Source organism: Juglans microcarpa x Juglans regia, chromosome 1S, assembly GCF_004785595.1.
Source record: "Juglans microcarpa x Juglans regia isolate MS1-56 chromosome 1S, Jm3101_v1.0, whole genome shotgun sequence".
In the NCBI taxonomy this organism is placed as follows: Eukaryota; Viridiplantae; Streptophyta; class Magnoliopsida; order Fagales; family Juglandaceae; genus Juglans; species Juglans microcarpa x Juglans regia.
In genome coordinates this window covers 2023139-2041898 of record NC_054595.1, presented here as the reverse complement: position 1 = coordinate 2041898, position 18760 = coordinate 2023139, and the positions used below count along the sequence as shown (strand labels likewise).

At 38.4% G+C, this 18760-nt stretch overlaps 1 long non-coding RNA gene and 1 pseudogene across 1 annotated transcript; both read right to left on the bottom strand.

The window, feature by feature from the left end:
• Positions 1-7: 7 nt before the first annotated feature.
• Positions 8-10711, bottom strand: LOC121246693. The gene is made up of 2 exons (XR_005937161.1): positions 10678-10711; positions 8-37 (listed from the first exon to the last, which is right to left on the bottom strand). It is a non-coding gene; the product is annotated as an uncharacterized LOC121246693 (long non-coding RNA).
• A 691-nt stretch (positions 10712-11402) lies between these two features.
• Positions 11403-13356, bottom strand: LOC121246519 (annotated as a pseudogene).
• Positions 13357-18760: the final 5404 nt, after the last annotated feature.

Here is an 18760-nt window from a genome sequence, read left to right as displayed (position 1 = left end):
TTTTTGCATTTAAGGTTTAATTTTGTACCTTAGATCACTATATATATATAGGACAGCTAGGATCAGTACTTAATTACTAGATTAATATCATGCATGGAATCATTTCTTGAGAGAGATAGATCAGTTATAATTAGCAATATTAGATCTTAATTCGTGGACATTATTTAAATAATGATATTATCTTCTCTCTCTCTTTTTTAAATAAAAAAAAAATCTCTCTCTTTTTTAAATAAAAAAAAAATAGATTTATGATATTATTTCTGATGATATCTTGAATGATGACAAACCCTACACACGGACTATTAATTATCTCCTAGATGTCTGCATCACGACTTCTTTTTGTCTTTAACAACAACATGCTAATTCATTATATAGATAGATAGATTAAAAAAAAAAACCAGATCAGAGTGCATGGGAACGATTCCCATATACGTACGTACAAATAATAAAAAGAAAATCCAAATGAGGCCAGATATACTCATGAACCCGTACATCACACATTTTATATATTTTAAAATTATTTTTTTATTTTATTCTTGTTAAATTAATTGAGACGATGTTCTACTACTTATCATCCATATACCACATACTTGTTATAAAAAAAATAAAATAAAATAAAATAAAAATAAGTGTGATGTGTTATATGTGAAAATGATAAGTAGAATTATTCATTGGTACTCATGTGTGATAGTAAAAAAGTTGATCGAACATTAACTGATCATGCATGCGGAAAATAGAGCGCTCTGATTAATTGGAGTGTTTTGATTGTTAGTTGACGCTAAAGACGGCCCGTAAAAGTGGCGTCGGTGGTTGGATTGGATCAAGTATATAAACTTGACCATTGTGAAGTGCCTTCAAGTGTAAAAAAAAATTGTTAATACCATGCATGCTAGATAGATCTAAAAAGAACTTGAAAGTAGAGTATTAAGGTGTTAGAATTCTAAGACTCGGTGAAAACTATAGAGAATTCCTCTGTATATTTCTCTTACTAAACTTTAAAGTGAAATGAAACAAGTGTATATATATAAGTTCAAGAATATTCCCTTGATCAAAACAGCTAATATAAAAAAAATGAAAAATGATACTATAACGGGTGGTTTGTTGACAGCATCTTTGTGAGTGGAATTCGTCTAGAGGATGTTGTTGTGCAATGCAGCGTGACTTGGATAGAGCCTGCATTTTGTACATCTGCATGTTTTGCATTCGAGACATGATCCTTTGCATGGTCTACTGCAGGCTCTGTTTTATCAGATTGTTGTACATCATTCCTTGCATGACATGCATGCTGTGAGTGTGGTGCTTTGACAGTCCCCCTCAAGTCAAGCTGTAGGATTCTTAAGCGTAGACTTGAACAAAGTTTCTGAAATCTCGCAGTAGACAGAGGCTTAGTTAAGGTATCGCCTATTTGATCCTTTCTCGAAATAAAAGCCACAGATAATGATTTGTTTAACACCCTGTTGCGCACAAAGTGGAAATCTATTTCCACATGCTTAGTTCTTGCATGGAAAACAAGGTTGGAAGACAGGTATGTAGCCCCCAAATTGTCACAATATTAAGTCGGTGCAACAGTAAGGTTAATATCGAGATCCCTAGATAATGTTCCACACATTTCTGCAATGGCATTAGCAAGTGATTTAAACAAAGCCTCTATTGAAGACCTTGCAATTGTCAGTTGCTTCTTGGATGACCAAGAAATTAAGTTTGAACCTGAGAAAATGCAGTAAGCACTGGTTGATTTCCTATCGTTTGGGCATCCAGCTCAATGTGCATCTGAGAATGCAGTGATATTCATTGACAATGATCTTGTGAATTGTAATCCGAGATTAGCAGTATGTTTGAGATACCTCAATATTCTTTTACTGCTTGCCTGTGAAGGACTTTTGGTGAATGCATATATTAGCAAACCTTACTTACTGCAAATGCCAAATCTGGTCTTATGAAAGATAGATATTGGAGTGATCCAACTGTACTCTGATAAAAGGATGGATCTTCAAAAGTGTTGTCACAATGAATGCTCATTTTTTTTTAGGTTGCCATTGGTGTTTTGACAGGTTTTGAAGCAGTCATGTTGGTCTTATGGAGCAGCTCGACAATATACTTTTTCTGGGTAAGTATTAAACCATCATCTGTGTGGGTTGCCTTGATGCCTAGGATGTAATGGAGCTGACCAAGGTCTGTAATTGGAAACTCAAAACGTAAAGCATGAACTAATTTAGTGATGCAAGCCATACTTGAACCAGTGACAAGTAAATCATCAATATAAACTAACACAAAAGAGTTGAGCCTTGATGAATTCGAACAAACAGAGATGAATCGGCAGTGGAGATATTAAAACCAAGATCAAGTAATTTTTCACTTAACCGAGCGTACCATGCATAAGGTGATTGTTTGAGGCCATAGATGGCCTTATGAAGCATGCAAACATGAGTAGGGTACTGAGGGTGAGGAAAACCTGATGGTTGTGTCATGTACACTGTCTCAGAGAAGGGACCGTGTAAGAAGGCATTTTGCACATCATATTGTTGGATGTGCCATATGTTGGTCACAACAAGTGAAAGAACAAGTCGAATTATTGTGGCTTTTACCACTGGACTGAAGGTTTGATCATAATCCAGACCTTCCTGTTGATGAAACCCCTTTGCTATCAACCGTGCTTTTCTCCTTTCAGTTGTTCCATCTGCAAGTTTCTTTATTCTAAAAACCCACTTACATGATACAACGTTAGTAGCCTTAAAGGCAGGGACCAAAGTCCAAGTATCATTAGCTAGAAGAGCGTTAAATTCTTTTTGCATGGCTTGTCTTAATTCTGGGAAATTCAGGGCAGCAGAAAAGCATGATGGGATCTCAGGTATGGTTGAGGAAATGGAGATGTGGGCATGTGGTGGTGGTGGTGGCGGCCACCAAATGGTGCCATTAGTAAATTGACAAGGTCGAGATAAGTGAGTTTGGGAGCAAGTAACAATGGGATGTGTATGTGTATCAATTGGCATGCTTGACGTAGGGGATGGTTTAGAAGTTGAAGACGATGGAGGTGGGCCAAGGATGGATTAGGCTTGATTTTTATGATGTTGCATTGAATTAAAGAGAGGGAGGGGTACAGTTTTAAGCTCAGTTATGGGCCCAATTACTTGTCTGTTAGTTTGTGTAAAGGGAAACGTGGCCTCATCATGTCTAATGTCTTTTGAAATGTAAATTCTTTTGGTGGGGATATGGTAGCATATGGAGCCTTTGTGGGCTGGGCTAACACCAAGGTAAAAACATTGCAAAGCCCTATAATCAAATTTGTGGGTGTTATACGGTCTTGGGAGAGGCCAGCAGATTGAGCCGAAGACATGGATGTTTGTAAGGTCTGGTTCTTTTTTATGAAATAGGAGAAATGAAAATGATTGATAAAGTGAGGATGAAGGGATTATGTTGATTAATCTGACAACATGCTATAAGGCATATAGCCAAAAATTTAAAGGTATGGATGCATGTGCAAGTAAGGCCAATTCGGAATCAACAATGTGTTAATGTTTTTGTGTATGTGCATGGGGGCATGTTATTCGATGAACAATGCCGGAGTTGAAGAGTAATTCTTTAAATGATCTGAACTCCCTTCCCCAATCTGTTTGGAGTTGTTTAATTTTAGTATTGAATTGTAATTCCACAAATGGTTTGAATTTAATAAAAATGGATAGAGCTTGAGATTTGGTTTGCATCGGAAAGAGCCAAGTAAACCTAGAATAATCATCTACAAAGGAGATGTAAAACTGAAAACCATCGTCAGAAACATGAGGAGAGGGTCCCCAAAAGTCACTAAACAAAAGTTGAAAAGGTGCAACAGACTTAATTTTTCTAGTAGGTGCTGATATGCTATGGTGTTTTTCCATTGCACAGGCATTACAAAAATCCATAAACGAAAGATGATCAAAAGGTAGGCCATGACGCAGAAGCACATTTCGAACAAACTTGAATGATGGGTGTCCTAGACGTGAGTGCCACATAGATATAGATGTGAGTGCAATTGAATGGGCTTGAGCTGACTCAGAGAATGTGTAGCGGCTATTATTTGTTGTCCTTTTGAGTAGAAGTGTCCCCGTGGTGTAGTCTTTTACACATAAATGATCAGAAAAGAATTGAAAATAAACATTATTATCAGAACAAAATTGTTTGACAGAAATTAGGTTCTTGGTGAGAGATGGGACACAAAGCATTTTAGATAAGAGGAACTTAGATGAAGGTGAAGGAAAAGTAGTTGAACCAGTATGTACGATTGGCACAGAGGAACCATCACCAACTTGCAATTGATCTAAGCATTGGTATTCGTCAAACTGAAGGTTGAGGTTGGTAAGGTCACTAGTTATGTGATTTGTGGCCGTCGTGTCAGGGTACTAGGCACCGTCAGTGGTATAGGTTGAGGCAATATAGTGGGCAGAGGCAGGAGCAACAGATGTATATGCTTGGTTAAAGTGATAAATGCATGTAAGTGCAATATGACCCATCTTGTTGCAAACTTGGCACATGAGGTGAGGTTCAGAGGAACTAGTAGAAAAGGAACCAGTCGAGCGGTTACCTGAGAAGTTGACAGGGCCATGACCAGGATTGTTTTGACATCCCCTTGATTACACCCAAAGTTCTGCTTGCCGTGCGGGGATGAACCTCGTCCACGACCAAAAACTGGGCTGCGAGCAGTGTAGTTAGCTGAAGGCTATGAGAAAATTGTAGAGTTAACAGCATGATGTTGCATCCTTGCTTCGTGGGCAAGAAGATGATCCAAGAAAGAGTCAGTAGAAATGGGATCTAATCTGGTGGTGACTAAAAACACCAAAGGATCATAGTCTAGACCTAGTACATCCAAGAGATTGGGTACGAATTCATTTGAGGGCAGCGGACGGCCAGCCGCAGCCATGGTATTTGCAAGAGATTTGGCACGTCGAAAGTATTCTGAGATGGTGTCAGAACCTTTCTTTAGAAAAGCAAGTTTAAGTTGTGTTTAGACAAGTCTGGCTTGGGAAGAAGAAGCATAACATGATTCAAGGGACAACCAAAAAGCTTGGGCAGAGCTACCGCCAATTACTTGGGCAATGAGAGACTTTGATAATGAGGAGATAAGTGCCGACATAACAAGTTGATCTTGCTGGAACCATTATTCATATTCTGGGTTAGAGGAGTTGTTATGAAGGATTTCAGGAGGAAGGGGAAAGGCTCTATCAACGTATTTGTATAGTCTTTGGCCTTGAGGTAGGGGACGATTTGTACCTTCCATAAAAGGTAATTTTTTGGGGTGAGTTTTACAGAGAGAATGTGTGAGAAGTTAGGTAAGGGAAGGGAGGGAAGGGAGGTTGGAGTATTGGCTAAAATAGTTCCAGAAGAATCAGACATGGTTGGATGACTAGTCCTTGGTATGCTATGATACCATGCATGTTAGAATTCTAAGACTCAGTGAAAAATATAGAGAATTCCTCTATATATTTCTCTTATTAAACATTACAGTGAAATGAAACAAGTGTATATATACACGTTCAAGAGTGCATAGGTCGAATATTCCCTCAATACAACTAATACAAACAAAATGAAAAATAATGCTATAACGGGTGGTTTGTTGACAGCATCTTTGTGAGTGGAATTCATCTGGAGGATGTTGTTGTGCAATGCAGCGTGGCTTGGACAGAGCCTGCATTTTTTACGTCTGCATGTTTTGCATTAGGGACGTGATCCTTTGTAACACCCCGAATTTTAGTATATTTTTATTGAAGGATTATTTTTATTAATTCAAAATTTTATTCTCTTATTTTAAAATTGTTGAATTTTTAGTGGGTTTATTTTTATGATTTTTAAATTTGTAAAAATTAAATTTGATATCTTTCTTAATATTAATTATTGTTATGCATTTAAACTGTTCTTTATTTTTTTTAAATTAATTGATTGTTAGATTTAATTATTTTATTTTCATTTTATCATTACGTTTAAATTATTTTATTTGACTTGCTGTTTTGAAATTATTTTCGTTGGATCATTTTTATGACCCAAGATGTGAGGATTGAACCTCATTTCTTTCCCTCACTTTTCTTTTTCCTTTTTTTCTTTTCTTCTTTCCTTTTTCTCTACATTTGCTTTTTCTTTCTGCTTCTCTCCCCACGCGCGAGCAGCCCCTCTCTCCTTTCTTCCGTCCGTTTCTTCTCCTCCACCTAGTCATCGCCGTGCGCCGTCGTGCACCTCACCGCCCAGCCCACCTTCTTTCCCTCCTTCCGGCGACCACCCCCTCCATTCTCAACCCCTTTCGCGCTGTCGTTTGCCTCCATGAACCCCACATAGCCGCAGCACATCTTGAGCTCGCACACCGCCGTCGCGCCACCTCCGGCCACCATTTCTTCACCACTTCATCCTCAAGCTCCTAACAACCTAATGCACCCATCCTTAGCCCCGATCTACCACCGGTAAAGCACATCCATTAACATTTCTGTTTTGGGCTTTGTGGTCTTTGACGGCCCTCTACGCCGCCACCCACGACCAACCACCACCACCACTAACTTCACCGACATCCCTAAATCCTACTCTATCAATTTCGGGTCTTGGTTTGTCTCCGTTCAAAAGTAAATTTTTGAGACCCACGACAATAGTGTATTTTGCACTGTTACGTTGCTGAGCCGCCACTTCTTACACCTCCGTGATCCTTCAGAAATTATTATATAGCACTGTTAGTATTTTTTCAAAGAATTATCGTGATTTAAATATATTTTTGCTCTAACTCATATTATTGTGATCTGGTTAGTTATGCCGGACTGAGTTCGAGGAGTACGGGGGTCGGATGGATTGGAGGACGGAGTTGTTTGTGTGTTTGGTTTGTATTGGGAGTTGTTGGTTGTTGGATATGGCGTTGTTCATGTACATGGCATATTTGCACGCATGATCATGTTTGTAAAGGAAATTAGGTTTTCGTGTACATGCATTCATATTCATGTGTTTATTGAAAACTGAGTTTTCATGTGTTAAAGGATTTTTGGGTGCGTGTGTATCACGACCTCAAGCCGAGATGGGGTATTATCTCGGTGGAGCTCCTCTAGTCACTCGGGAGTGGAATATACTGAGTGACGTCTCCTAGGTTGTCGCTGGGCGACAACGGGATCGGACGAGATGGTCTGTGTCGACTTCGTGGCCCTTCTGCTGGCGGAGGCTAGAGGATGCTTGGCCATGAACGCGCTGGGGGCAGAACTGGGCATCGCTACATAGTCAGGACGTGCGGATGGTCCCTAGGGGAGATCATGGTGCATTGGTAAAATGGATTAATGGACTATTTTCTGGAAAAATAGCGTACGTTGATTAAAATGATTTCTATGTGATTCATTTTCTGGAAAAATGACGGATTATTATTTTTGGGCCAAAATGAAATTTTGGCATGTGTTGGAAAAATATCCATTTTAGGAGAAAATGATATTTTTGGGTCTGACGCATATTTCATCATATGCATGCATATTGGTTGCATGAATATGTTTTTATCTAGTTATTTGGTTTATACTTACCTATGGTACCATTTTATGGTATTGCAGATTTTGATGCAGATGAGGATGACGAGCCTTAAGCTTGGCTTCGTTGGAGGAGTGATCTGGGATTGCTCCCGTATTTCGAGATTCGTTTTATCAATTATTATGTATTTATCGTTGTAATATATTTTGGGATGGCTGTATAACTTTTTAAAAATGATTTGTTTTAAATATTTGTATTTAAACTTCTGGTACTTAGATGACTTATTTATATTATTCGCTGTAATTTTTATTGTGCACTTTTGCATGTTGCACACACTTGAGCACATTTCGTTGGGATGCGTGACTCGTGTTGTCATCATCCTGACGTCACGATTCCCGTGTTCCCTTGCATGGGGGTCGGGGGCGCCACATCCTTTGCATGGTCTATTCTAGGCTCTGTTTTATCAGATTGTTGCATGTCATTCCTTGCATGACTTGCATGCTGTGAGTGTGGTGCTTTGACATAAGGATATAATATAAATAATTAAATTTACCTGTTTCTATTAATTTAAACTTTTAGAATAAGTGTTAATTCAACATAATATCAAAATAGAGCTCCTGAATTCAAATCTTAACTATAATTGAAGATTTTGACCTATGTACACTTAAGGGATGTTGTTAGTTAACGATGCAATACAAACAATTCAATCTATACTTCTCTATTAGCTTAAACTTTTTGGCAGCATTTGAGAGATGGCCGATCCAAGGAGGGAATAGGAAAGGCTTCTCCCCCTCAGAGTAACATAGAGTTGAGATGGGGGGAGTTCATAGGATGAGACCAGAGACCAGACTGGACAGAAGAAGATCAAAATTTAGATGACCTAAAAGGTGAAGGTCTCAAGTCTAATGTTAACATGATTCTACTGAAAGCTAAAAGTTAAATGATCAGTACTATTGATTGGTCATAAAAAAACCATAGGTTGAAAATAGAAACAGATCAGCAGGGTGCATTGGAATTTTAAGGTGTGTCTAATACTCGTCTTTCTTTTATTAGGTATAAATATAAGGTGTTTTAAAGGTTTCAATTTTTGGGGATGATCTTTATAATTTCCTTTTCAATATGGTTAATGTACGAACCTTATATATTTAGAAACAACAGGTTTCTTGCCTAGAAAATGATCAACCATTACTACTTCCACCAATGCCTTCATTGTTGGCAAATCCTTCCATACGACTATATATAGCCCACATGAAAGATAATAAAAATATTTCATTTAAAGGGAGTTTTATCCTTCCAAAACCTAATTAGCCCACTTATGTGTATTGCAATATCAAAATAGTTGTTTCTAATTAACCATCAAGCTAGAAAATTGGCCCAATATATCATGGAGAAATGATACTTGAGTTGTAAATGTGCAAGCACCGTACAATCACTTAAAAAAAAGTAAATAAATAAAGGATCCACATGAAAAATTAATTAATTTTTTAATAATGGACTCCACTCTTTTTCAAAACGACTGCATGTAACGTTACTGGATATACCTACAATTAAACTTACCAAAACTTTATTTTAATTGCAAAAATATTATTAACACACTTCATGTACTAGACTACGTGCAGATAGATCAGCACGCGGTTGAAATTTATGTTTTCAAATAATTTCATGGCGTTGAGGTTTGCTTAATTAGTCAGTAGAGATTCATGGGTGGTTTTTGGGACACGCGCGTTATAAGTTTTCCATAAAAAGTTCACAAAATCAATTGCCAAAGCTTTCTGAGTCAAATGCAAGTGGAGAACTTAAAACTCTTTGTTTTGATCTCTTGCAACATTTTATATAGACATAAATTGACATGTTTGGAAGTTAGGAAATAAAAAAGGAACCAGAACTTTGGGACTCTGAGATCATGTATCTCAGGCGTCCTGCTAACTGCGTGCATATATGGCAACGTAGGGCCGGATATATGATGTCAAATATGTTTGTTGCATATAGAAAAGATAGGTTTTATCCACAAGAATGTCATTGATGTTTCATTTTTGTGGTTGCATCCAAATGCGCTCGGACATGGTAGTTGCTGGGGCTGTGCATAAAAGGCCCTAAACCGATCCGTCTGCAAGACCCACTATTGACCCGCCCGATAAAAGTCGGGTTCATCAAATCAAGTGAAACAACGGGTTTGTTAAGTATTATATCAGTTGAAACCGACTGTCGACCGGTAGGATAACTCATAGTCCCATCCCTGGTTCGTTCACTCAAACTTTTTGGACTGCAGTAGTACTTCATCTGTCATTGTACTTTAATCCATAATTTTTTTTTAAGCTGAAACACCCACTCACATAGTCCTGTCGTGGCGTAACTCGTGCTCACCCACCCAACCAAGATAAAGTTCTTATGGCAATGTCTCAACAGTTCCTCCCTACTCGTGGGTCTAAGATTTGGATTCTTTTTCAACACAACAGCATAATGTTAGTAAAGTTCTCATAGTGCTTGGCGGTCAAATTTGCAATTCTCAAATAATAATATTATATTATTGCTGATGGAATTCATTAATTAATGAGAAAATGGGAGTATGTCAATCTCATCAGACCTGTTTAGCAGACATTAATTAAGGTGGCAGTAGTAGCAAACATCATTGTAATCGGAGGGTCGAGAGTAGTTTGAGCCAGAGTCAAATCAACGGCTACGTGAGCCCGTCCATCAACAAGTCGATGATTTTAGCTACACATGTGGTCTCGAAATATCTGAGCCAAAACTTTTGTTTTTTTTTTTAATTTTTTTTAAGGTCAGTCGGGTCATACGGGTTCAACCCGATTTTTATTTTGAATTGTCGGTTCGGATCGGGTTGTCGCTTCAGATTGAGGTATTCGGGTCGGATCGAATCGGGCACAAACCCGATATTTTGAGCTCGGGTTGCAGGCCTAGTAGTTGCTCATTGTGGTTCATGTATTTCGTAAGGTGTCGTAGAAATATCATATATGAGGATTGATTTATGTCTCAATTAGTTTGATATATATAAAGCAACTGTTTGGTTTGATTTTTTAAGATTCTTTGGTATTTCCATGCTTGACAAGAAACAGCTTATTGTCCTATCAAAAAAAAAAACAAAACAAAACAGCTTATTGATGAATGATAAACGTCTCGAGATAATAATTAGTTACTATATATGGAAAGTGCCAAAATAGTAAGTAATTTATATGGCCTGCAAAATGCAAATATGGAACTCAACAGCGCTACTTATATATATATATATATATATATATATATAATTCCACATTAAATTTAATTTATATATATATATATATAATTCCACATTAAATTTAATTAAGCACTTCTTATAACTAGCACAACAAGAAATCTGTCCTTTTGCGGAGAGGCAAGTTCACCGCAAAAAGCGTGTAAATCGCCACAATATATTTCACTCGGCCAATTTGTTCTCGGCAAACTGGTCGAGAAAAACAAGTTTGGATTGATCAATTGCGGTGAACTTTGACTTTCGTCGCATGGAATATCTTTTGCCGCGAATAAATTCTATCGGAAATAATAGTTTCAACTGAGGTATAAATAGTTTTGAAGCTTGATTAGTTCTCCGAAAATAATTATTTCCAGTGAGTACTACGCGCCGAAAATAGTAATTATTTCCAGTGAGTACTACGCGCCGAAAATAACTATTTTCGGCGATAATTACTCGCCGCAAATAAAGTTAATCATTTAAAAAAAATATCTGCTGTGAATCCTAATTCGCCGTAAAGAACAATTATCCCAAAAAAAATATAAATGCATAAAACCTTATTCATCAAAATCCAAGCCATGCACTAATTTTATATTTCAAGGAAAATCTATAAAAATCCAAGCAGAATAAAAATTAACCAAAATCAAATTGAGAGCCCAAATCAAGTTTGGTGCAACTGAAAGTAACAAAATTTCCAAGCTCCTGCAGCTGATTACCTTGAGCTCTAATATTAAACACCAAGGTCGATCCTCAGACTTATGATTGAAAAACTAAAGCACATGTTCTTGCCACAGCTTGTGTTTCTGAATAGAATTTTGAAGTTGACCAACCATTTAACCCCATCAATCAATGAACTACACAAGGGACGAGAGGCACATTTTTGGGAAAGTTGCTCTGCAAGCTTCATCAAGCTCTCGACATACTCAAAAGCAGGAGCACCAGAGCATAAAGAAAGCACCTTCTTGCACCATTGCAGGGTAGAATGTGCACGTTGAAGTTCAGGAATCTCACAAAATTCAAAATGAAGAGATGATACACTTTTTATGATAGATTCAATTTTAGAAACTACACATTCTATTTTCAAAATAAGGCATTTGCCCATTCCATTACATATATCTCTCAAATTGAATATGAACATGCAGAGCAGAAATTCGTCGCCTATATCACTCAAAAGCTTTGACTGAGAAACCAACTCCTTCATGGTGCAATAGTTCTGGTTCTTGGCTAGAAGAACTTGCTTCAACTTCTCTTTGACCTCCTCGTTGATCAGGTTGCCGTCTTTATCAAACTTTGTAGAAGGCTGGAATGCATTAATGCAAAACAATGGTTTATTAATGAAGTGGAGATTTAAGAAAAACTCCAACTTGACGAAGATGATACTGTGCTCGTTCCCCACCAGCATTTCCTCCCGTACTTATGATTGCAGCAGGCTTGTCAGCCCAGGCATTTGGGGGCCTAGATGCCCAATCAACAGCATTCTTCAGAGGTGCTACCAAAGGAAAACAAAACAACTCAAATTCAAGATGATGATAACACCAAGTTGAGATAACAATGTGATAAGGCCTTTTTCAATTTCAAATTTGTATTTCATATGTGTATTGTTATCTCTGTACAGAGTTCTTATCTATAAATACAGAGCCTTCAATAAATATAGAGCCTTCACCTGTATTATGATAAGGCAAATAGTTCACTCATTGTAAAACTCTTATACGTTCCCACAAATGTAACACATATAACGTGAAGTTGAGGTATGGATAACAGGTATGCCAAGATATTTATGCATAATCTTCATTTTTGTACAAAAATTTTGCAGGCAACACTTCTAGATTCTGCTTTTATTAACATTTTTTTTTTCACTTTCCGTTTGGGTAGTCTTCTCTATACTAGGTAGAACAGAACCTTATATTTTTATCGAATTTAGCAAGTATACTTGTTAGACCGAAGGGAGCAAACCCCCAGGCCTTTACCAAACTTGAACAAACCTGAAAGTACATTAATTGGAGAATGAGAGAAAGGATAGTACCAGAGAGGGAGAAATTGTACTCAGGCGAAGCAAACATAACACAAACAGCTTCTTTTATTTTATGACGAAAAGCTTCAAGCACTTGTGGGTAAGTTCCCTTGTCTTCAAGATCTGTATTTAGCATCGGTAGCTGCTCGATCTCTATGTGCTCAATTTGCATGCCGTCGATCGAGTCCTCGCATAGTTGGATTGCTACAATAAAACCCACCATACCAATAATCCATTTTTGTACAAAAGAATCGGAGAGAAATCTTATCCAATCAGAAATTAAATGTCCTTCTATGGTGATTAGGGTAGAACCCATGTAAACACAGTCAATAAATATATCATTCATCAATCAAAAAAACACTAAAGTATTTTCTTTTTTCTTTTTTTTTTTAGAAAAAAAAAATTGAAAATTTTCATGTATGTTTCATGATCTATTATAGCAGGATTGGGACATAAATTATAGGAGAGTTGAGAGAGAAATGAAGTACCGGCACGAATGAGGCCTCGGTGGTTGGAACGTTTACGAAGAGACCCAGATATGGCTGCCACTCTGACTACTGGCTTCACTTCTTCCTGATCCTCCATATTTCTGCCCCTCTTTACCTCTGACATTGAAATAAAACTTGTCTCCTGATGTTTGTTCTATGGGAGAGAAGGGAAGAGAGCGTGGAATGGGAGAAACGAACGGAGAGAGATAAAGGAGAGGGAGAGAGCGAGAGAGACGCGCACACACAGAGACGAAGATAGAGAAAGAAACAGACGGATGATTGAGAGACTTACCTCCTCGGCGAGGTGGCTACAGCACGAAAGCAGGCACGGTTTTGGAAGGGCGGCAGCAAACTCATAAACGATAGAGAGGGAGTATCGATTTGGGAGAAAAGAAAAAAGCAGGAGAAGGAAAAGAAACAAGGGGGAAAAAGAAAGAATGAGACTTGGAAGGATTTTAATCTGAAATTTTGCGGCGGTTACAAATCGTCGAAAATACAGCGAAAACGTCGCCGTCAAAGACCCATACGTGCTATACGCCGAGGTTGTAACTACGATCATATTTGCGGCGACATATTGTCGCCGGAAATAGTCTTTTTAGCGGTGATTTTCTCCCTCTCCAGAACAAAAGCACAGCTACAGTAATAAATGGCTTATGCCGTTCAATTGCTGCTCACCGTAATATATTTTGGCAGCATAAACGGCTTTTTCTTGTGTAGTTGCCTCATATATACAAATATGAAATGTACGATCTAACTGAAAATTAAAGAAAATGGAACATATTTGTTAATGTCGTATTTCGCACGCCTTTGGGTCGGGTTCTAGCAACTTGGGCTTTCGGGCTTTCACCTGCACATTTAAGCAAACACAAAGAATGGGGGAGCCTTGGTGGTGGCCAGGGAGTCTTCGGTGCCAAATTAGTCGATATATCTCCTTAGTAGTTTGTACGTAAGTTTAGAAAGATCAGAGCCAATTTTTCGTACCTGGGGATTGACTTTTGTACTAGGTTTTGGGTAAGGACAGCCCATCCCTGACTTTGAGGAACCTATGTCCTGTCTATGTTCATTTGTTAGAATCCTTTAATACGGTGCATTAATGAGGCGTGGAGTCCAGGTGCTGGTGCCATTAATGCATCGTGGCTTCCTGACTCACTTTATTCTGTAGACATTCACTATGAAGCCTCTTCATGCCTGCTATCAGAAGATCGAGGATTCTCCATATTTCTCGCCTACTTGCTTGTGCAAGTTCTAGAGAGTAGGGTATCATCGAGATGGTGTCAAGGCGGCGAGTCTCATCTATTGCTACCGTCCGCTATCTCTGTGCATGGATTGCTTTGGGAGTGAGTTTTGTTCGTGGGCCGAATACTCTATAGAGGCCCACCGATTCCTTTAGGGGAGGGTTGTTGGCTTCGATTAGGCTTGGCACTCTCTTACTTACTTCCCCAGTGGTCCCTCGTGGACTTGCCTTGAGGGCCAATAGAGGGAAAACCTCCCTTCCAATATTGATCAATTTGCTTTAAACAATTATTTGATTTAATTTTGATCATAATAAATATGAGGAAGGACCGAATTAAATATCCTGGATCAGGTGCTACCTAGCTAGACAAATTAATTGTCTAAACACAGAAAGGCTGATATTATATATGGTACAAACACCAGCTTGTTCTAAACACCAATATTATATATATAGCTGGTCAATATTTATGTCTGTATTAATTAGTCAAGTTATAGGTAGAATTAATAGTAGGTTTTCATATATATATATATATATATTACTTTCAAACCAATGCAGCCAGCTGGATGCTTCTTTATAAGATCAATCCCAAACAATTTTGATCTGCAAATTAAGCAACAACTACTCTTTACCAAATACATTGCTTTTCCTTTCAGACACTCCATAACCGAAACAACTTGTCCTATATATAGGATTTACGTACAAAGTTGTTCTGCTGCAAACATCAAGTCCGCTGGCTTGCTTTTGTACTCGTGTTGTCTATATAATGATCTCATGTAATTAAGAAAGTTTTGCAGGACAGTGCTAAACTTACAAAAATGACGTTAAAGGGTATATGAAAAGATGCTGCGCATGCAGATCACGGCCAGCAACGACCAAATTGCTATATATCTTGCCACCAAAAAATTACAATAATAATAACATAGGATTAAGGTTTTTGGATGGGTTTTCATTGGTTTTATAGGGTTTATTCTTATAATTTTCCTTCCCCGATGGATGCTATGTAGGCTTTGTCCTTGGCAGTGAAAGACACGCACTACAAATGAAGTAACTTTTTTCGGTAATTATTTTTGGTGGAAAAAGTCATATAAATCGCCGTCATTGACTTTTTTTAGCGACTTACACCTTACTACATGTTCTCAGTTAATTGCGACGATTTTTTTTTTTTTGTGGCGATTATAAAATTACTAGAAAAGACTTGATTTCTTGTAATGGTACCAAAAATATTGAACCTTCTAGCTAGCTAGCAGGCATTATCTAGATCTTACTACCAAAAAAAACCATTTGTAGCATATTATATGTAAAAAAATATATCTATTTATGATCAAAACAGATTTATTTTAATAAAAATAATAATTATTTTTATAAAAAATAATCAGACACAACTGAACAGTTTTCTTGTGAATCTGCACAAAACCGCATGCATGCATAATAATATTGTAAATGAACTGATCAGCGAACTCTTCTTAATTTAAGATAGCCGTACTGCCATGCATTAATGTACTGAGAAGAGAAGAAAAGCTCACTTATAGAATGTATATATAGCTAGCAGTGCGAAATGTACGGAAAAGAGGGAAGAAAAAACACCTATTTTGGTGATCTGATATGAATCTGAAAGCGGTTTTTTTAGTGGTCATGACTTTTACATTAAATGTACGGGGGTATTATTTAATGTTTGCTTTCTGGCCTCAGTCTGAGACACTGTTCATTGTCACCTGGACGGACGGACGGACGGACCTAACTGGCTGGCTTCTTAATTAATTACTACTGACTGTAAAAATTTGCGGTATCACACGTCATAATGATTTGTTTGTCTTGTTTGGTAGCATGACTTGCAGATTCTAACGTGATCATGATACAGACTCAGTTCCTCAAATTTCTCATTTAACTCATCCATCCGGCCCTGGCCCGCGCCTACATATAAAAAATGCACCATACCCAACACAACTGCAAGACAAGAACAACTTAGGAGGGTGGGCCCCACCTTATCTTGTGATTATAGAAAGGTACCCGTCGGATGCAATCCGACTCGTGTCCCTTCTTTTTTGGGTCAGGAACCCCAAAGGAAAGGACTGTCTGATGATCTGACCCTAAGAAGAGATACCTGTACGTGGGCCCTAAAACATTGGAAACATAAAGTTGGGACACATAAATGGTGCTGGTGTTTTGGGCCTGGGTCCATCTAGAGCCCGTGGAAGTTTTATGTCAACAAATAAATGGAACAGATTGATTAATGCACAGAGGGGTAGTAGGAGAGTAGGACGGGGTCAGCTCAGCTGTGAATAGCTTGCTTTACTCCACCCCCACGTGGGCTAGTAGTCTTGTACTGTGGTTACAATTGGCGTACGTATACTTATGAATTTTAGCTTGCTTTACTCCAGATACCTAAAATTCAAAGGCGCCACTGATTCTTCTGTTTTATGATAATGATAAAAAGGTGTGTGATATTTATCCAAAGTTATGAAGTTGGTCATGAATTGTGAAAGTGTTGTATGGTTCCAATGGTGGTAAAGGTTCTCTTCCTTTGATTCATTGGCTCTCACTATGATGCTCTTCCAGAGGGATGGTGGGCGATTCAGGCACTGTGAGGATGAGTTGGGGCCAAAATGATCACGAGATTGTTTGGTATGTGCTGTGCTCTAAAGATGGAGTTAGCTGGTATGTTGTTTGTTGGGGGGAGATGGGAGGGGCTTTGAGGTGGTTGGGCTAAGGGGAAGAAATGGTGCTAGAGGATTGGTGTGCTAGATAAAAGGCTATGCAGGTTTAGGAAAATAGATGAAAGGATGTTTGAGACTTGGCTTGGTTGATTGCGTTAATATGTGCTTCCTGACTGTGAACTGGGCTGTGGGAAAAGGATTTGGGTTGGGAACAAGGGTGATACATGTATGTGCGGGAGAGACAATTTTTTACTCTTGAGTGGGGACATGTTGGGGGTTCTTTTGCTCGACTTCCTAAAGAAGTGGACTAAGCCAACTGTAGTGGCGTTAATGATGGAAGTGGCCTGTCTTAGGAGAAGACATTTAGGATTGTTTGGTTACATAAAATCAAACTATTTCATCTTATTTTATACAATTATTATAATTTTTTCAAATTCTTAGACATCAGAGATCTTGCTGTGCGAAAGGTCTTGTTTGCTTTGGAGGTGTGTGCTAGCAAATTATTGCTAATATTAATGTGAGGGGAAAGATGACTCATTAGTTGGAGGAGAGAGACTCGAGTTGGGCAGCGGGCTCAGTCATGGGTTCTGTAGATTGGCTCGTCTCCTTCCCTCTGGTCTTCTCCAACAGTGGCTCTTGCTTCCCTGATGTACGATTTTTGCTTTGTTCATTGATGGGGCCATCCTTTGCATCTAGCATGCTAGGGCTCAGTTCCAACAACAGATTCTCTAGGTTCAACGTTGACAAAAGGGTTATTTTCTTATCAGTCAGGCTTGTGTTGCACCGAAGGATTGGAGGATGCAACAAAGTGGCTATGGTGATTTTATTTTGTATCAGATCTTTCTACTCTCATCCATGGCCTAAGTTCACCTCTAGTTGTAAGGAATGATTCTTTTATGCAAGTGTTGGACGCATGCCCTAAACAGCTAGCTACAGTTTAAGCAAAAGTCAAAGAGCCTTTCATATTTAAATTCAACCCAGGTTGGGAGTTTTTTAGATCTTGGTAGCAAAAATCCTGACTTTAGCGGTTGGGCTAGGTTTTTCTACTTTGATTCTAAGATAGGGCTTGCTATACATTCCGAGGGGTCCATGCTTCCATCTACCGCCATTGTTGTGCCCATATAGCTACCAAAGAGTGGGGCGTTTTCTGGAGTCATTTAAGGGTGGTCCATGGATTTGTACCTAGAGTTGTATCGTGGAAAAATGGAGCTCATTTAGCATGGAATTAGGGTGCCATTCTCGTAAGATCAAGGGGGCCATTCTCGTAAGGTCAAGGGGTAGCATTTGATATTCCATGTGAAGATGGAGATGATTTTTTCCTTGTCTTTCTTTAAGGCAAAGTGGAACGGAAGTTTGTTGGCATCTATTTCTTCAATGTGCAAATTTTCCACAACGCACCAAGATGATCTGATGGTGTTGAAAACCGTAGATATTGGAGGTATTTTTTGTGAGATGATCTTGCCTACAAGTTTCCTATTATAGGCGATGGAGGCTTCTTCTTTGTTGGTTTCTAATTTGAGAGAGAGGTCTACCTAGGATAAAGATTTTGTCTTTTATGTGATGATGTCTATTTCCTTGTTTGTATCTTGAGATTAAAACCAGGAGGGGGTGGTTAAAGGAGGAGACAAAATGGTGAGGAAGAAGATGACAGTTGATGAGGATTTACGAGTAGAGGGAGGTGAAAGGGGTTTGGGAATTAGG